Raw genomic sequence first — 15,437 nt, forward strand, 5'->3', positions numbered from 1 at the left:
AAAAATGGCGATCGCCATTATAGAAACAGCAGTGATCTGAAGGCGCTGTTCACGCACACTATACACTGAAATGTGATAATAGTTTGATTCACAGAGTGACTTACACTATTACAGCAGAAACCAAGCTATGATTTAGCTGTTTTTTGGCTGCTAGAACCGTTCTCGAACGTTTCTAGAACTATCGAGCTTTTGCAAAAAGCTCGAGTTCTAGTTCGATCTAGAACATGCCCCAAAATCACTCGAGCCTAGAACTGGAGAACCACGAACCACGAACCGCGCTCAACTCTATTCCTGACTAAGTCATATGTTACAATTCTGATCAGTGTCACTTTATAATGTAATAATTCTTGAACGCTTCTATATTTGTGAATGATTCTGAGAAAGTTTATTGTGACACATTGTACAGCATGTTGGTGGTAAATTTTGGTTGTTATGGTTTGTGTTTTATTATGAGCATTTTGCAATTTCTAAACTTTGAGCTTTATGCTATAAGGCTATGTCCGCACTTTGCGTCAAGGTAGTTGCAGTTCTAAACGCATCCATTAGCAGAAATTGCTTTTGCTAAAGTTGCTTTTGACCATGAAAACGCAATAAACACGCGTGCGTATTTACCGCGTTTTAGCGCTTTTTACATGCTTTTTCATTGCTTAAAGACAGATGCGTTTTGATTACAAGCACACTACTAAATAAAGTTTTAACATACAAACACTATGAAAAAAATGAAAACAAATATAATTTTATAAATCATAACAAAAATAGTTTTATTTAATATACTTATAGCGGTTTTATACTATTTATGGCTAAAATAATAAAATAATATTTTTCATTAATTTAATTTTCGGACTATGTGTGTGTGTAAAGGGACATATCATTCCATTATTTTGATGTCATAAATGCATGCTTTCTGCAGCTAAAAAGCATATAAAACGCTGGAATTTTGATGAAACGCAGGTAAAAACGCAAAGTGCGCACATACCCTAAAACAAGCAAAATCATTAATAAATAACAATTGTTAAATGTTTACTTTACATTAGCTCCATTTTTCAGCATAATTTTTTGTAAGAAAGTAAGAAAAGTTTAAAGTTTATCAGCAATTTTTAATTTTTCCGACAAAATTTACAAAAACAAGCTTTTAGGGACCATATCTCATTTGAAATGACTAAGGGTCCTATGTGACCAAAAGTGACACCCTTATAAAAACTTTAAAGTACTCAAAAACACATTGAAGATGTATATTAAATACCTTTTAGGTGCTTCAATGGCATTAAAGCAATGTGGAAGGAAAAAATGAAAATTTTACTTTTTCCAGCAAAAATATTGCTTTAGATCTATTTTTTTTTATATCAACAAGGCTAGCAGGAGAAATTTGATCATACTATTTGTTGTGTAATTTCTCTTGAGTATGCCATTACTGTCACAGCAGAGGATTGAGGACCAATACTGTCATGGCAGTGGATAGAGGACAACACGAAGGAAGGGGGGAGGAATGCCTTATTGCTAGGGAAAGGAGTAAGTGGTGACCCCTGATGACAACCTGCTGCTCACCCTCAACGACCCTATACAGATTCCGCACCTGTCACCGAGATCGATACTTTAGGGTCTGTCTTCCTCTGGCAAAATGGCCCTATGTAAGGATTGTGGATATGAGCACTATTTAACACCACTAACTCTAAACGAAGACTAAAGGAAACAGTACAGACAGTGGAAACATGAATGCTATCACCGAAGCCCAAGTAGATAGCTAACGTCAAACACTTATCTAAGGAGCAGCAACCACAGAAGTCTCTGGAGCAACAGGAGATGACTACTGCAGACCACAGCAATGAGCAAACTATAAACCACACCCAAACCACCGCAGGGTGAGGTTAATCAAGGAAGTCAGAGGATAGCAACTGAGAGGAAAAACTGACAGTTCTCCAGGGTCATAGAGTCTGCTGGCTGCAGAAAAAGGGAACCGTTAAATAACAACACGTGTAATCAATCTCTGTGATTTTCTAGCACTCACTAGCACAGAATTGTCAACCAGCCGTGATACCTATGTGACAGGTCATGACACATCCATCCATGACATATACCTCATATGTTTGGGCACACGACATGGCTTTGAACTTCTGGAGCACAAAATTGGCTTGAATAGACAGTGGATGGAATATCGTGTTTGTAGAGCTCCTGATGTACCTAAACAGTAGAACTCCCCCACTAGTGACCCCAAGTGACACCTAAAAAGACACAAAAAAAGATGGACACCACCAAACCACAGGCCAGACAAAAATTCAAAGTGACTCCCTCAGCCTCATTATAATGTGCAATTTTGTCTGAATCACATTTTTAAGAGATTTAAATGTAAACCTTAATGTACGTGTTACGCATAAAGCGCAGGATAAATGTGAGCTGCGCCTCACTGCAATCTTTATGTTTGTTTTTACATACATTTACATACCTATTGGTATAATTTTTTTTATTTTTTGTTCTTTATTTTTTGAGGGTTTTTTTTATATTTTTACAATTGTTTTTCACTTTTAAATTTTTTTTACATATTCCCAGGATAGGACATTAACTTTTATTGCTCTTATCACTGGTATAATGTATTGCAATGCACAGGCATTGCAGTAGATTATACCTGTCAGTATTACACTGACAGAATGCCACCATAGCCAGCTAATCTGAAGGTCATCATTTGACCTTGAGTTAACATGGCATCGATCAAGCACCTATGATCACGTCAAACAGGTCCCGATTGGGTGGGAGAGAAAGCACATTCCCTTTCCCAGCCACATATATGGTGCGATTGCTATTGATTGCGGCATTTAGGGGGTAAAATAGCCACGGACAGTGCGGGAATTATGCCTGGCTGTGACAGCCGAAGCTCGGCTATAACATGCTGAGTTCCTTGTAACGATCATACAGACACAGCTCCTATGCCTGCGTGATCGCCATGATGTAAGTTTACATCATAGGTCATAAACCCTCATCCGACAAAGATGTAAACTTATGTCAAAGGTTATGAAGGGGTTAATTGTATCAATACATATTGAAAAGAATTAAATATGCTGACACCCCCTAAATACTGTATGAGCCTACTCATAGCCCTCTATATACAGTATGAGCACTCACAAAGCCCCATATATACAGGGTGAGCCCTCATATAGCCTCCTATATATAGTATGAGTCATTATATAACCCTCTATATTCACATAGTCCGCTGTATACAGTATGAGCCGTTAAATAGTCCACTTTGCACAGTATGAGCCCTAACATACAGTATGAGCTATCACACAGCTCCCTGAAGTGCTGAGCATAAATGAGTGCACCCCTTTTGGAAAGGAAATTCTAATCAATATGTAACACTAGATCACTGTATTTAGGTACAGTTGCATCATTTGGAAGCCTTAGTTTGCAATGCGATTGTTTCATATGTTAAGTAACAATGCTGTAGTTTATCAATATTTTTTTTCCATAGAAAACATTAAGTACAAAAAATATTGTTTAGTAACATTGATAAATAAAGTTTAGTTGGCTCCAATCAATGATAATTATAATAATAATAATATATGTATATAAACACTTGTATAAAAGTATATGAAGAGAGTTGGCTTCAAAACTATGGCTTCCACCTCCGCCTTAGAGAAAGCAATTACACACATCCAAGGAACCATGGAATATTGTATGCTCTCTGACCTGGAAGATGAAGGATAGAGACCTGTACACATTAACTGAATCAGTCAGACAGAAGCAATGCAAGTAAAGAAAAGAGATCGATACAGACAGACCTCATGAAGATTTTCTACAAAATCTAAAACCTGGAACATCTGATGTGCACGTAATTTGGGAACAAAAGGCAAAGTGTAACATTACAAACCGATTATCGACCCACCGATCCTTCTTGTAATTTTGACACTTTCATTGTGTATATATATTTTACAATATTTCTGCTTTGTAGGTTTTATCAAAGCTAAGTGAAAAAATATTGATCTCATAAAAGTAAAACTGCTGGTGTTTACAATGTTTCCATTACTGAAATAGAGAAAAGTGATTTACCTTTTTGCTTTCGAATTATTTTTTATACATTTTATGAATGAATAATCATCTTAAAAAACAAGAAATCATTTTGTTTCCCATTCTTTAATAAATTCTTTTACTTAGAATAGTAACTAACTTATACATTGATACAGCATTCAGAGGTGTTAGATGAAGCATTCTGACCACAGTACAGAATCTTTAATAGGGTCTAATAGGGCACCCAACCTACCATGTGCCATTTATAATAATAGTACTTTCTTAGGCTCTGGGTGTGCTGATGCCCATATGCAGTACTACCTATAACCAAACCCCAGGATTTATTGATACTTGGACATAGGCATGCTATGTCAGATTTAACATGAACCTTAGGCGTCGTTCAGGCATGGATTTTTATATACTTATTCCACCTTTGTTTCTGATGGATGCAACATGTTTCCATTATTGTCTATGTGGGTGTTCCAATTTTTCTGTTTTTTTTGACTGCCCACAAAAAAACACCTTGAAATGTGCTTGTTTTTTTTATCCAAGTACAGGTTAAAAAATCAACCATACAATTCTAAGGCCCTGTGCCCACGAGAAAATGTACCTGTGGAATTTTCTGCAGGTATTTCCGCAGGTTCACGCAGCAACTCCCCGGAATCCACAGCTATCCATTGATGTGGATTTCATGCAGAATTTTTGCAGAAAAGCTGCGGAAAATGTGCAAAATTCAAGTGTTATTCCTGCAGATTTCCCCTCCTGTATCTCCATAGTAGAAAGGCAGGAAATCCGCAGGAATAATTGACGTGCAGTTCTTTGCCGCTACGGGAAATTTGCAGCATTTTCTGCAGGTACAAAATCTGCAACATGGAAACAGCACAAACTAAATCCCATAGGATAACATGGGGAGTGCCTGTACTTGCGCAAACCTGCAGATTCATCTGGAAAATGTGGAAAATCTGCAGGTTTTCCGCAGAAAAATCCACAAGCATTTTCTCCCATGGGCACAGGGCTTAAGGATATGTGAAAATCTCATACATCACATAATTACTACCCATATGCAATCCATATGCTGTTTGTTTTTACGCACGTACCTGCTAAATATTCTGCAGCGATATGACAGCACATGTGCGCTTCAAATCGCTGCAGAAACACTGCATAATGGATGCAGTATTTTTGTTAAAAAAGCCGACTTCATGCGCTATGGCTGCTGCCCCCGCCATAGACAGAGTGGGAGCTGCATCCAGAACGCACGAAAAATTGACATGCTCATTTTATGGATGCACGGATTTGGGTCAAAATTTTAGCATCCAAATCGCTGTATTCAAAAAATTCATTCAAGTTCATCGTGCACACGTATCATGCACAATCTACATAGATTGTGCAGGGGACGCAGGACGCATGCATTTACGCTTTAGTGCAATACTCAGCGTAAATGCATGCAATTATGCAATGCGCACACGAGCCCTAATGGTTAAGAAAAGCTTTGCAATTTTTTTATATCACTTTCTGACTGGGATAGTTTCTGTTTGTTCCTTTTGTTTTTTTCCTCTCCTTCTTCCAAGAACCCTAACTGTTTAATTTTTCTATCCACATTACCAGAGAACTTATTTCTTGCACGACGAGTTGTACTTTTGAATGACACCTTTCATTTTAGCATATGATGTGCTGGAAAGTAGGAAACAAATTTCAAGTGTATTGAAATTGCAAAAAAAGTGTAATTTCACAATTATTTTTTAGGTCTTCTATTTACCAAGTTCACTATACAGAAAAATTGACCTGGCAGTATAATTCTCCAAATCAGTACAACCATCATCTGCTGGGAAAGATGCGGGCTCAGCGGGCGAGCTTGCATCAAAGGCAGGGATGCAATATATGACGTAAAAACTGACATATTGACCAAGCACTAATGAAAATCTGATCTAAAACACGATAAAAAACAGACGTTTTTGTGAATATGAGAAAAAACAGGGATTTCTAAATGAGGTCTTAAAAAGTATGTTTTTTTTTTTACTTTTTCACACCATGGCTATTTGAATTTTTGTGCTTTCTTTTTTTCCTCCCCAATTTCCAAAACCCATAACTTTTTTACTTTTCAGTCAATATAACCATATAAATATTTGTTCTTTGCATAGCAAGTTGTATTTTTGAAAGACTATTCATTTTACAAAATAGAATATTGTATACTATTGAAAACAGGAAAAAAAAAATCCAAGTGCTGTGAAATTGTAAAAAAGTGCAATCCAACAATTGTTTGAGGGGTGTCTATTTATCATGTTCACTATATGGCAAAATTGACCTGGCAATAAGATTCCACATGTCAGTACGAGTTTGTAGATACCAAAGATGTATAGTTCATTTTTTAACTTGAGTGGTGAAAAAAAATTGAGAGGTTTGTAAAAAAAAAAAATAATCATTTTGCTTTTGGCGCCATTTTCTGAGAACTGTAACGTTTTTATTTTTTGGGATCTGGGGCTGTGTGATAATTTATTTTTTGTGCCCTGAGCTGGCAGTTTAATTATAACATTTTTGGGTAGATATGTTTTGATTGCCTCTTATTGTATTTTATTGCAATGTCGCGAAGGCCAAGAACTGTAATTCTGGTGTTTTGATTTTTTTTTTACTTTACGCTGCATATCGATTAGCTTAATGTATTTTATATTTTATAACTCGAACATTTCTGAATGTTTCAATACCAAATATGCGTATTTCTTATTGTTTTAATTTCAGGGGGGGAAAAGGGGGGATTTCTACTTTTGTGTTTTTGCTCTGTGTAGCTGAAATCCTGATCTTCTATTAATGCCATCTCAGAGCCCATGTTCACAGAAGGATCATAAAGACAGACACAGGAGGTCATCAGCTTATTATCCGCAGTATTGAACTTATTAACAGCCGCGTGCGGAACTCCAATTCATTTGCAGCTGTTAGAGGCTATGTAATCTGCACCTACAGTATTGGCCAAAAGTATTGGCTCCCCTGCAATTCTGTCAGATAATACTCAGTTTCTTCTTGAAAATTATTGCAATCACAAATTCTTTGATAGTATTATCTTTATTTATTTTACTTGCAATGAAAAAACACAAAAGAGAATGAAACAAAAATCAAATCATTGATCATTTCACACAAAACTCAAAAAATGGGCCAGACAAAAGTATTGGCACCCTAAGGCGGGCTTTGCACGTTGCGACATCGCAAGCCGATGCTGCGATGTCGCACGCGATAGTCCCCGCCCCCGTCGCAGGTACGATATCTTGTGATAGCTGGCGTAGCGAAAATTATCGCTACGCCAGCTTTACATGCACTCACCCGCCCTGCGACCGTCGCTCTGGCCGGCGATCCGCCTCCTTCCTAAGGGGGCGGGTCGTGCGGCGTCATAGCGACGTCACACGGCAGGCGGCCAATAGCGGCGGAGGGGCGGAGATAAGAAGGATGTAAACATCCCGCCCACCTCCTTCCTTCCGCATTGTGGTCGGCGGCAGGTAAGGAGATGTTCCTCGCTCCTGCAGCTTCACACACAGCGATGTGTGCTGCCGCAGGAAAGAGGAACTACATCGTACCTGTCGCTGCACCAGCATTATGGAAATGTCGGAGCCTGCACCGATGATATGATACCGATGCTTTTGCGCTCGTTCATCATATCATCTAGGATTTACACACTACGACATCGCAAGTGACGCCGGATGTGCGTCACTTTCGATTTGACCCCACCGACATCGCACCTGCGATGTCGTAGTGTGCAAAGCCGCCCTTAGCCTAGTACTTGGTTGCACAATCTTTAGCCAAAATAACTGCAAATAACCGCTTCCGGTAACCATCAATGAGTTTTTTACAATGCTCTGCTGGAATTTTAGACCATTCTTCTTTGGCAAACTGCTCCAGGTCCCTGAGATTTGAAGGGTGCCTTCTCCAAACTGCCATTTTGAGAACTCTCCACAGGTGTTCTATGGGATTCAGGTCTGAACTCATTGCTGGCCATTTTAGTAGTCTCCAGTGATTTCTCTCAAACCATTTTCTAGTGCTTTTTGAAGTATGTTTTGGGTCATTGTCCTGCTGGAAGACCCATGACCTCTGAGGGAGACCCAGCTTTCTCACACTGGGCCCTACATTATGCTGCAAAATTTGTTGGTAGTCTTCAGACTTCATAATGCCATGCACACGGTCAAGCAGTCCAGTGCCAGAGGCAGCAAAGCAACCCCAAAACATCAGGGAACCTCCACCATGTTTGACTGTAGGGACGTGTTCTTTTCTTTGAATGCCTCTTTTTTTTTTCCTGTAAACTCTATGTTGATGGCTTTTCCCAAAAAGCTCTACTTTTGTCTCATCTGACCAGAGAACATTCTTCCAAAACGTTTTAGGCTTTCTCATGTACGTTTTGGCAAACTCCAGCCTGGCTTTTTTATGTCTCGAGGTAAGAAGTGGGGTCTTCCTGGGTATCCTACCTAGAGATGAGCGAACCGGTCTTCGACTCGAGGTCGGTTTGCCGAACGGGGGTCCCGTTCGAGTTCGGTTCGTCGAACGTTCGACGAACCAAACTCGAACCTATAGGCTATAATGGGAGGCAATCACAAACACATAAAAATGCATGATAAATGTACACAAACAGTTAATAAACATTGCCATAACACTTACCGGTCCCTGCAATCCCTCCTGCACTCTGTCTCCTGCCGCTATTCCATCCGATGATCACTGAATCCTCCCGGTGACCAGCACTGCCAGCAGAGAAGCAGGACCTATCGTGACGTCAAAATAGCCATGTGACCAGTCACGTGGCTATTATCTCATTGGCTACAGACTGGTCACATGACTATGACACGTCATGTAGGACCTGCGAGTGCATCTCTCCGGTACACGGTGCACATTTGTGTATCGCCGTGTACCGATGTGCACTATGCTCTAGCACACGGTCGACTCCCCGTTCCGTTAGGGACCGGCTTACACAGCCGGTCATTAACGGAGATCACCGTTGCCATAGCAACGCAGTTAGCGGTGATGTCACCGCTAACCGCGGCTCCGGGAGCACCGTTGCTATGGTAACGCGTCTGTCAGCGTTACCGGTGTTACCGCTAGCAGCACTGATCACTCATGGAGTGAAGACTGCACGCTGCTTCCCGATTGTAGTGAGGATTGTAGTGAGGATGAGGTGCCCCAGCCCATGATGGGCTGGTGCACCTCATCCTCACTACAATCGTCACTACTACTACACTAGTGAGGATTGTAGTGAGGATGAGGTGCCCCAGCCCATGATGGGCTGGGGCACTTCATCCTCACTACAATCCTCACTACAATCCTGAAGTGCAGTTTCTTCAAATTCATTTAAAGGCACTTGGAACGCTGAAATTGCTGCTTATAATTTAAGCCTCTATTAAAAACCTCTTATCAGCGCTGGTTTATTGGGGATTTATTGGGCTGACAGGGGGTAATAAAGATGGAGTCTCTAATGTGTATGTGTATTTATTTCTATCAAAGTATTTTTTCTCTGTGTGGTGTCTTTTTTTTAACCCTTTATTGGAGATTCTTAATGGCCAGGTCAAACGTGCCTGACATTAAGAATCTCTGGCTTAATACTGGCTAGTAAAACAAAGCCAGTATTAACTCATGATTACCCAACAAGCCACCCGGCTCCAGGGCTGTTGGAAGAGTTGGATACAGCGCCAGATGATGGCGCTTCTGCGAGAGCGCCATTTTCTGGGACGTCTGCGGACTGAAATTCGCAGCAGAGGCGCCCAGAAACCTCGGGCTAACCTGTGCTGCGGATTCCAATCCCCAGCTGCCTAGTTGTACTCGGCTGGACACAAAAATGGGGCGAAGCCCACGTCATTTGTTTTTTAATTATTTCATGAAATAAGTGAAATAATTAAAAAAAAAAGGGCTTCCCTATATTATTGGTTCCCAGCCGGGTACAAATAGGCAACTGGGGGTTGGAGGCAGCCCGTAGCTGCATGCTGTACCTGGCTAGCATACAAAAATATGGCGAAGCCCACGTCATTTTTTTGGTGGGCAAAAAACTTCTGCATACAGTCCTGGATGGAGTATGCTGAGCCTTGTAGTTCTGCAGCTGCTGTCTGCTCTTCTCCATACAGACACACAGCAGCTGCAGAACAACAAGGCTCAGCATACTCAGCATACTCCATCCAGGACTGTATGCAGAAGTTTTTTGCTGAAAAAATTATGTGGGCTTCGCCATATTTTTGTATGCTAGCCAGGTACAGCAGGCAGGTACGGCTGCCCCCAACCCCCAGTTGCCTATTTGTACCCGGCTGGGAACCAAAAATAAAGGGAAGCCCTTTTTTTATTATTTCATGAATTTCATGAAATAATTAGAAAACAAATGACGTAGGCTTCGCTCCATTTTTGTGTCCAGCCAGGTACATCTAGGCAGCTGGGGATTGGAATACGCAGCACAGGTTGGCCTGAGCTTTCTGGGCCCCACTGCTGCGAATTGCAGTCTGCAGCCGCCTCAGAAAATGGCACTTTCATAGAAGCGCCATCTTCTGGCGCTGTATCCAACTCTTCCAGCACCTGCCTGTTATACCTGGCTAGCATACAAAAATATGGCGAAGCTCACATCTTTTTTTTGTAGTTTTTTGGCCAAAAAATTAAAAAATGCTGCCCTGGATTTTCCATTGCCAGTGAAGATAACACCAAGCAGTGGGGGTTAGCAGCCAGTAGCTGCTTGGATTACCCTTAGCTAGCAATACAAAAAATGCAGCGGGAGCCCATATATATTTTTTTTAATTATTTATTTAAATAACTAAAAACAAAATGGGCTTCCCTGTATTTTGATTGCTGGACATCACAGTGCTGTAAAAATAAATCTTTAAAAAAAATGACATAGCGCTCCGCGGTATTTTTGATTCTCAGCGCAGATAAAGCAGACAGCTATGGGTTGCCACCCCCATCTGCCTGTCGTTACCTTGGTTGGCAATCAAAATACAGGGAAGCCCATTAATTTTTTCTATTTAAAAAAATAGTTAAAAAAAAAATGACGTTGGGTCCCCCCATTTTTGATAGCCAGCTAGGGTAAAGCAGACGTCTGTAGCCTGAAAGCCACAGCTGGCAGCTTTACCGTGCTTGGGGATCCAATGTGGAGGTCCCCCCAGGCTCTTTTTTTTATAATTATTTTATAAATATTAATAATTACACAAAAAAAGTAGGGTCCCCTCCAAATTGGATCACCAGCCAAGGTAAAGCGGACAGCTGTGGTCTGGTATTCCCAGGGTGGGAAGGTCCATAGTTATTGGGCCTTCACAGTCTAAAAATAGCAGGCCGCGGGCACCCCAGACGTGGCGCATCCACTAGATGCGCCAATCCTGGCGCTTCACCCCAGCTCATATCGTGCCCTGGTGCAGTGGCAAACGGGGTAATAAATTGGGTTGATACTAGCTGTAAAGTCACCTGAGATCAAGTCCAGCAGTTTGTGATGTCATGGCGTCTATTAGATACCCAACATCATAAACTGTCAGTACTAACAAAAACAAAAAATCGACAAAAGAAATTTATTTGAAAAAACAGTCCCCAAAACATTTCCTCTTTCACCAATTTATTGTAAGAAAAAAAATAAAGGGGTCCCACGACGACTCTGGACCATCTAGAATATGGGGGGGAGACACTCAGGCAACGTATCCCCCATTTTCAAGGAGTGCGGACCCTTCATGTGAGGAGTGTGGGTGCAATGAATCTGCACTCACTCTCCCCGGGTCCACAGCAGCAGAGTCCATGTCATAATGGTTGCTACCAAAGCTGCAATGCCCTGCTCATGAGGTAAGGGCATGCCTAATCAGGAGAACTACTGTAGAGGAAGCTCTGCTCACTAGTATATAGGTGCTCAGAGGTAATAATAGATAAAATTAGTGAGTAACCTCGGCACTCTAAATCTCCCAGACTAAGTCAGTAAGTCACAACGGATAGTAATGCAAAATCACTCTTTATTGGTCCGTATTAAGAAATTTTTTTTTTTCATAAGCATATATGTTTTTGTCCAAAACAAGTTACAAATGACGTTTCGGCCTGAGCCTTCATCAGATTGGACTTATCTGCATGTAATCATGAAAAATGACAATAATCAGTATCACATAAGAGTGAGAGAACAATAACATAAACTCGAACAATGTAGAGGTACAATTGGGATGCAGCAAAAAAATTGCAACACAGCAAGAAATGAAACACATGATACAAATTTATTATTATTATTATTATTTATTTATAGAGCACCATTAATTCCATGGTGCTGTACATGAGAAGGGGGTTACATACAAAATACGTATACAAGTTACAGTAGACAGACTAGTACAGAGGGAAGAGGGCCCTACCCTTGCGGGCTTACATTCTATAGGATTATGGGGAGGAGACAATAGGTGGGGTGTAGGTCAGGCGGCAGCTCCGCACGGTGGTCGGGCGGCAGCTCCGCACGGTGGTCGGGCGGCAGCTCCGCACGGTGGTCGGGCGGCAGCTCCGCACGGTGGTCGGGCGGCAGCTCCGCACGGTGGTCGGGCGGCAGCTGCGCACGGTGGTCGGGCGGCAGCTGCGCACGGTGGTCGGGCGGCAGCTGCGCACGGTGGTCGGGCGGCAGCTGCGCATAATACAGTACAAGGACAATATAGTAATGACAAATATGGGGTCAGAGTAGGCTTAGACAGCTCTGGTACGAAAGAGATGTCAATCATAAAGTAACATGTGCACTAGGTGTAGAGCTACACTATGCATGGCAGAGCTAATGGGTAGACCGACCATAGAAAAAGAACGGAGAAAAAGTGGAGAAAAAGTGGAGAAAAAATGTAGAAAAAGTGGAGAAAAATTGTAGAAAAAGTGGAGAAAAAGTGGAGAAAAAATGTAGAAAAAGTGGAGAAAAATTGTAGAAAAAGTGGAGAAAAAGTGGAGAAAACAATGGAGAAAAAATGGAGAAAAAGTGGACAAAAAGTGGAGAAAAAGTGGAGAAAAAGTGGAGAAAAAGTGGAGAAAAAATGGAGAAAAAGTGGAGAAAAAGTGGATAAAAAGTGGATAAAAAGTGGAGAAAAAAATGTAGAAAAAGTGGAGAAAAAATGTAGAAAAAGTGGAGAAAAAGTGGAGAAAAAATGTAGAAAAAGTGGAGAAAAAATGTAGAAAAAGTGGAGAAAAAGTGGAGAAAAAGTGGAGAAAAAGTGGAGAAAAAATGGAGAAAAAGTGGAGAAAAAGTGGAGAAAAAATGTAGAAAAAGTGGAGAAAAAATGTAGAAAAAGTGGAGAAAAATTGTAGAAAAAGTGGAGAAAAAAATGGAGAAAAAATGGAGAAAAAGTGGAGAAAAAGTGGAGAAAAAGTGGAAAAAAAGTGGAGAAAAAATGGAGAAAAAGTGGAGAAAAAGTGGAGAAAAAGTGGAGAAAAAATGGAGAAAAAGTGGATAAAAAGTGGATAAAAAATGGAGAAAAAATGGAGAAAAAATGGAGAAAAAATGGAGAAAAAGTGGAGAAAAAGTGGAGAAAAAGCTGAGAAAAAGTGGAGAAAAAGTGGAGAAAAAGTGGAGAAAAAAATGTAGAAAAAGTGGAGAAAAAATGTAGAAAAAGTGGAGAAAAAGTGGAGAAAAAATGTAGAAAAAGTGGAGAAAAAATGTAGAAAAAATGTAGAAAAAGTGGAGAAAAAGTGGAGAAAAAGTGGAGAAAAAAATCGAGAAAAAGTGGAGAAAAAAATGGAGAAAAAGTGGAGAAAAAATGGAGAAAAAGTGGAGAAAAAGTGGAGAAAAAGTGGAGAAAAAAATGGAGAAAAAATGGAAAAAAAGTGGAGAAAAAGTGGAGAAAAAGTGGAGAAAAAATGGAGAAAAAGTGGAGAAAAAGTGGAGAAAAAATGTAGAAAAAGTGGAGAAAAATTGTAGAAAAAGTGGAGAAAAAGTGGAGAAAAAATGTAGAAAAAGTGGAGAAAAATTGTAGAAAAAGTGGAGAAAAAGTGGAGAAAACAATGGAGAAAAAATGGAGAAAAAGTGGAGAAAAAGTGGAGAAAAAGTGGAGAAAAAATGGAGAAAAAGTGGAGAAAAAGTGGATAAAAGTTGGAGAAAAAGTGGAGAAAAAAATGTAGAAAAAGTGGAGAAAAAATGTAGAAAAAGTGGAGAAAAAGTGGAGAAAAAATGTAGAAAAAGTGGAGAAAAAATGTAGAAAAAGTGGAGAAAAAGTGGAGAAAAAGTGGAGAAAAAGTGGAGAAAAAATGTAGAAAAAGTGGAGAAAAAGTGGAGAAAAAATGTAGAAAAAGTGGAGAAAAAATGTAGAAAAAGTGGAGAAAAATTGTAGAAAAAGTGGAGAAAAAAATGGAGAAAAAATGGAGAAAAAGTGGAGAAAAAGTGGAGAAAAAGTGGAGAAAAAGTGGAGAAAAAATGGAGAAAAAGCTGAGAAAAAGTGGAGAAAAAGTGGAGAAAAAGTGGAGAAAAAAATGTAGAAAAAGTGGAGAAAAAATGTAGAAAAAGTGGAGAAAAAGTGGAGAAAAAATGTAGAAAAAGTGGAGAAAAAATGTAGAAAAAATGTAGAAAAAGTGGAGAAAAAGTGGAGAAAAAGTGGAGAAAAAGTGGAGAAAAAGTGGAGAAAAAGTGGAGAAAAAATGGAGAAAAAGTGGAGAAAAAATGGAGAAAAAGTGGAGAAAAAGTGGAGAAAAAAATGGAGAAAAAATGGAGAAAAAGTGGAGAAAAAGTGGAGAAAAAGTGGAGAAAAAATGGAGAAAAAGTGGAGAAAAAATGGAGAAAAAGTGGAGAAAAAGTGGAGAAAAGGTGGAGAAAAAGTGGAGAAAAAAAATGGAGAAAAAATGTAGAAAAAGTGGAGAAAAAGTGGAGAAAAAGCTGAGAAAAAAATGGAGAAAAAGTGGAGAAAAAGTGGAGAAAAAGTGGAGAAAAAATGTAGAAAAAGTGGAGAAAAAATGTAGAAAAAGTGGAGAAAAAGGGAAGAAAAAAATGGAGAAAAAATGGAGAAAAAGTAGAGAAAAATTGGAGAAAAAATGTAGAAAAAGTGGAGAAAAAGTGGAGAAAAAGTGGAGAAAAAATGTAGAAAAAGTGGAGAAAAAGTGGAGAAAAAGTGGAGAAAAAGTGGAGAAGTGGAGAAGTGGAGAAGAAGTGGAGAAGAAGTGGAGAAGTGTTTGTTCATGCCAGATGGGACATGAGGCGGTCACATGTTCACTCCAGTGCCATTTTCTACTGCTTTTCACAGCGTAGAGCGCTCTGGTGATTTTCTTATGCTTGTGCACTTCATATCAGTCTTTTCTGTCATTATAATGGCAGAAAGACACATAATGTCCCACTCTCCTGCATTTTGTAATTTTGCACCCTTTGGTGCCTTTCATGTGGCACTAAGGGGTGCTTAGCTTTGTATTTAGCCAAAAAAATGAAAAAAAAAATGACGTAGGGTTCCCCCTATTTTTGTAGCCAGCTAGGGTAAAGCAGACGGCTGCAGCCTGCAGACCACAGCTGGCAACCTCACCTTGGCTGGTAATCC

The sequence above is a fragment of the Anomaloglossus baeobatrachus genome, chromosome 1 (genome assembly GCF_048569485.1).
Source record: "Anomaloglossus baeobatrachus isolate aAnoBae1 chromosome 1, aAnoBae1.hap1, whole genome shotgun sequence".
NCBI classification, from domain to species: Eukaryota; Metazoa; Chordata; class Amphibia; order Anura; family Aromobatidae; genus Anomaloglossus; species Anomaloglossus baeobatrachus.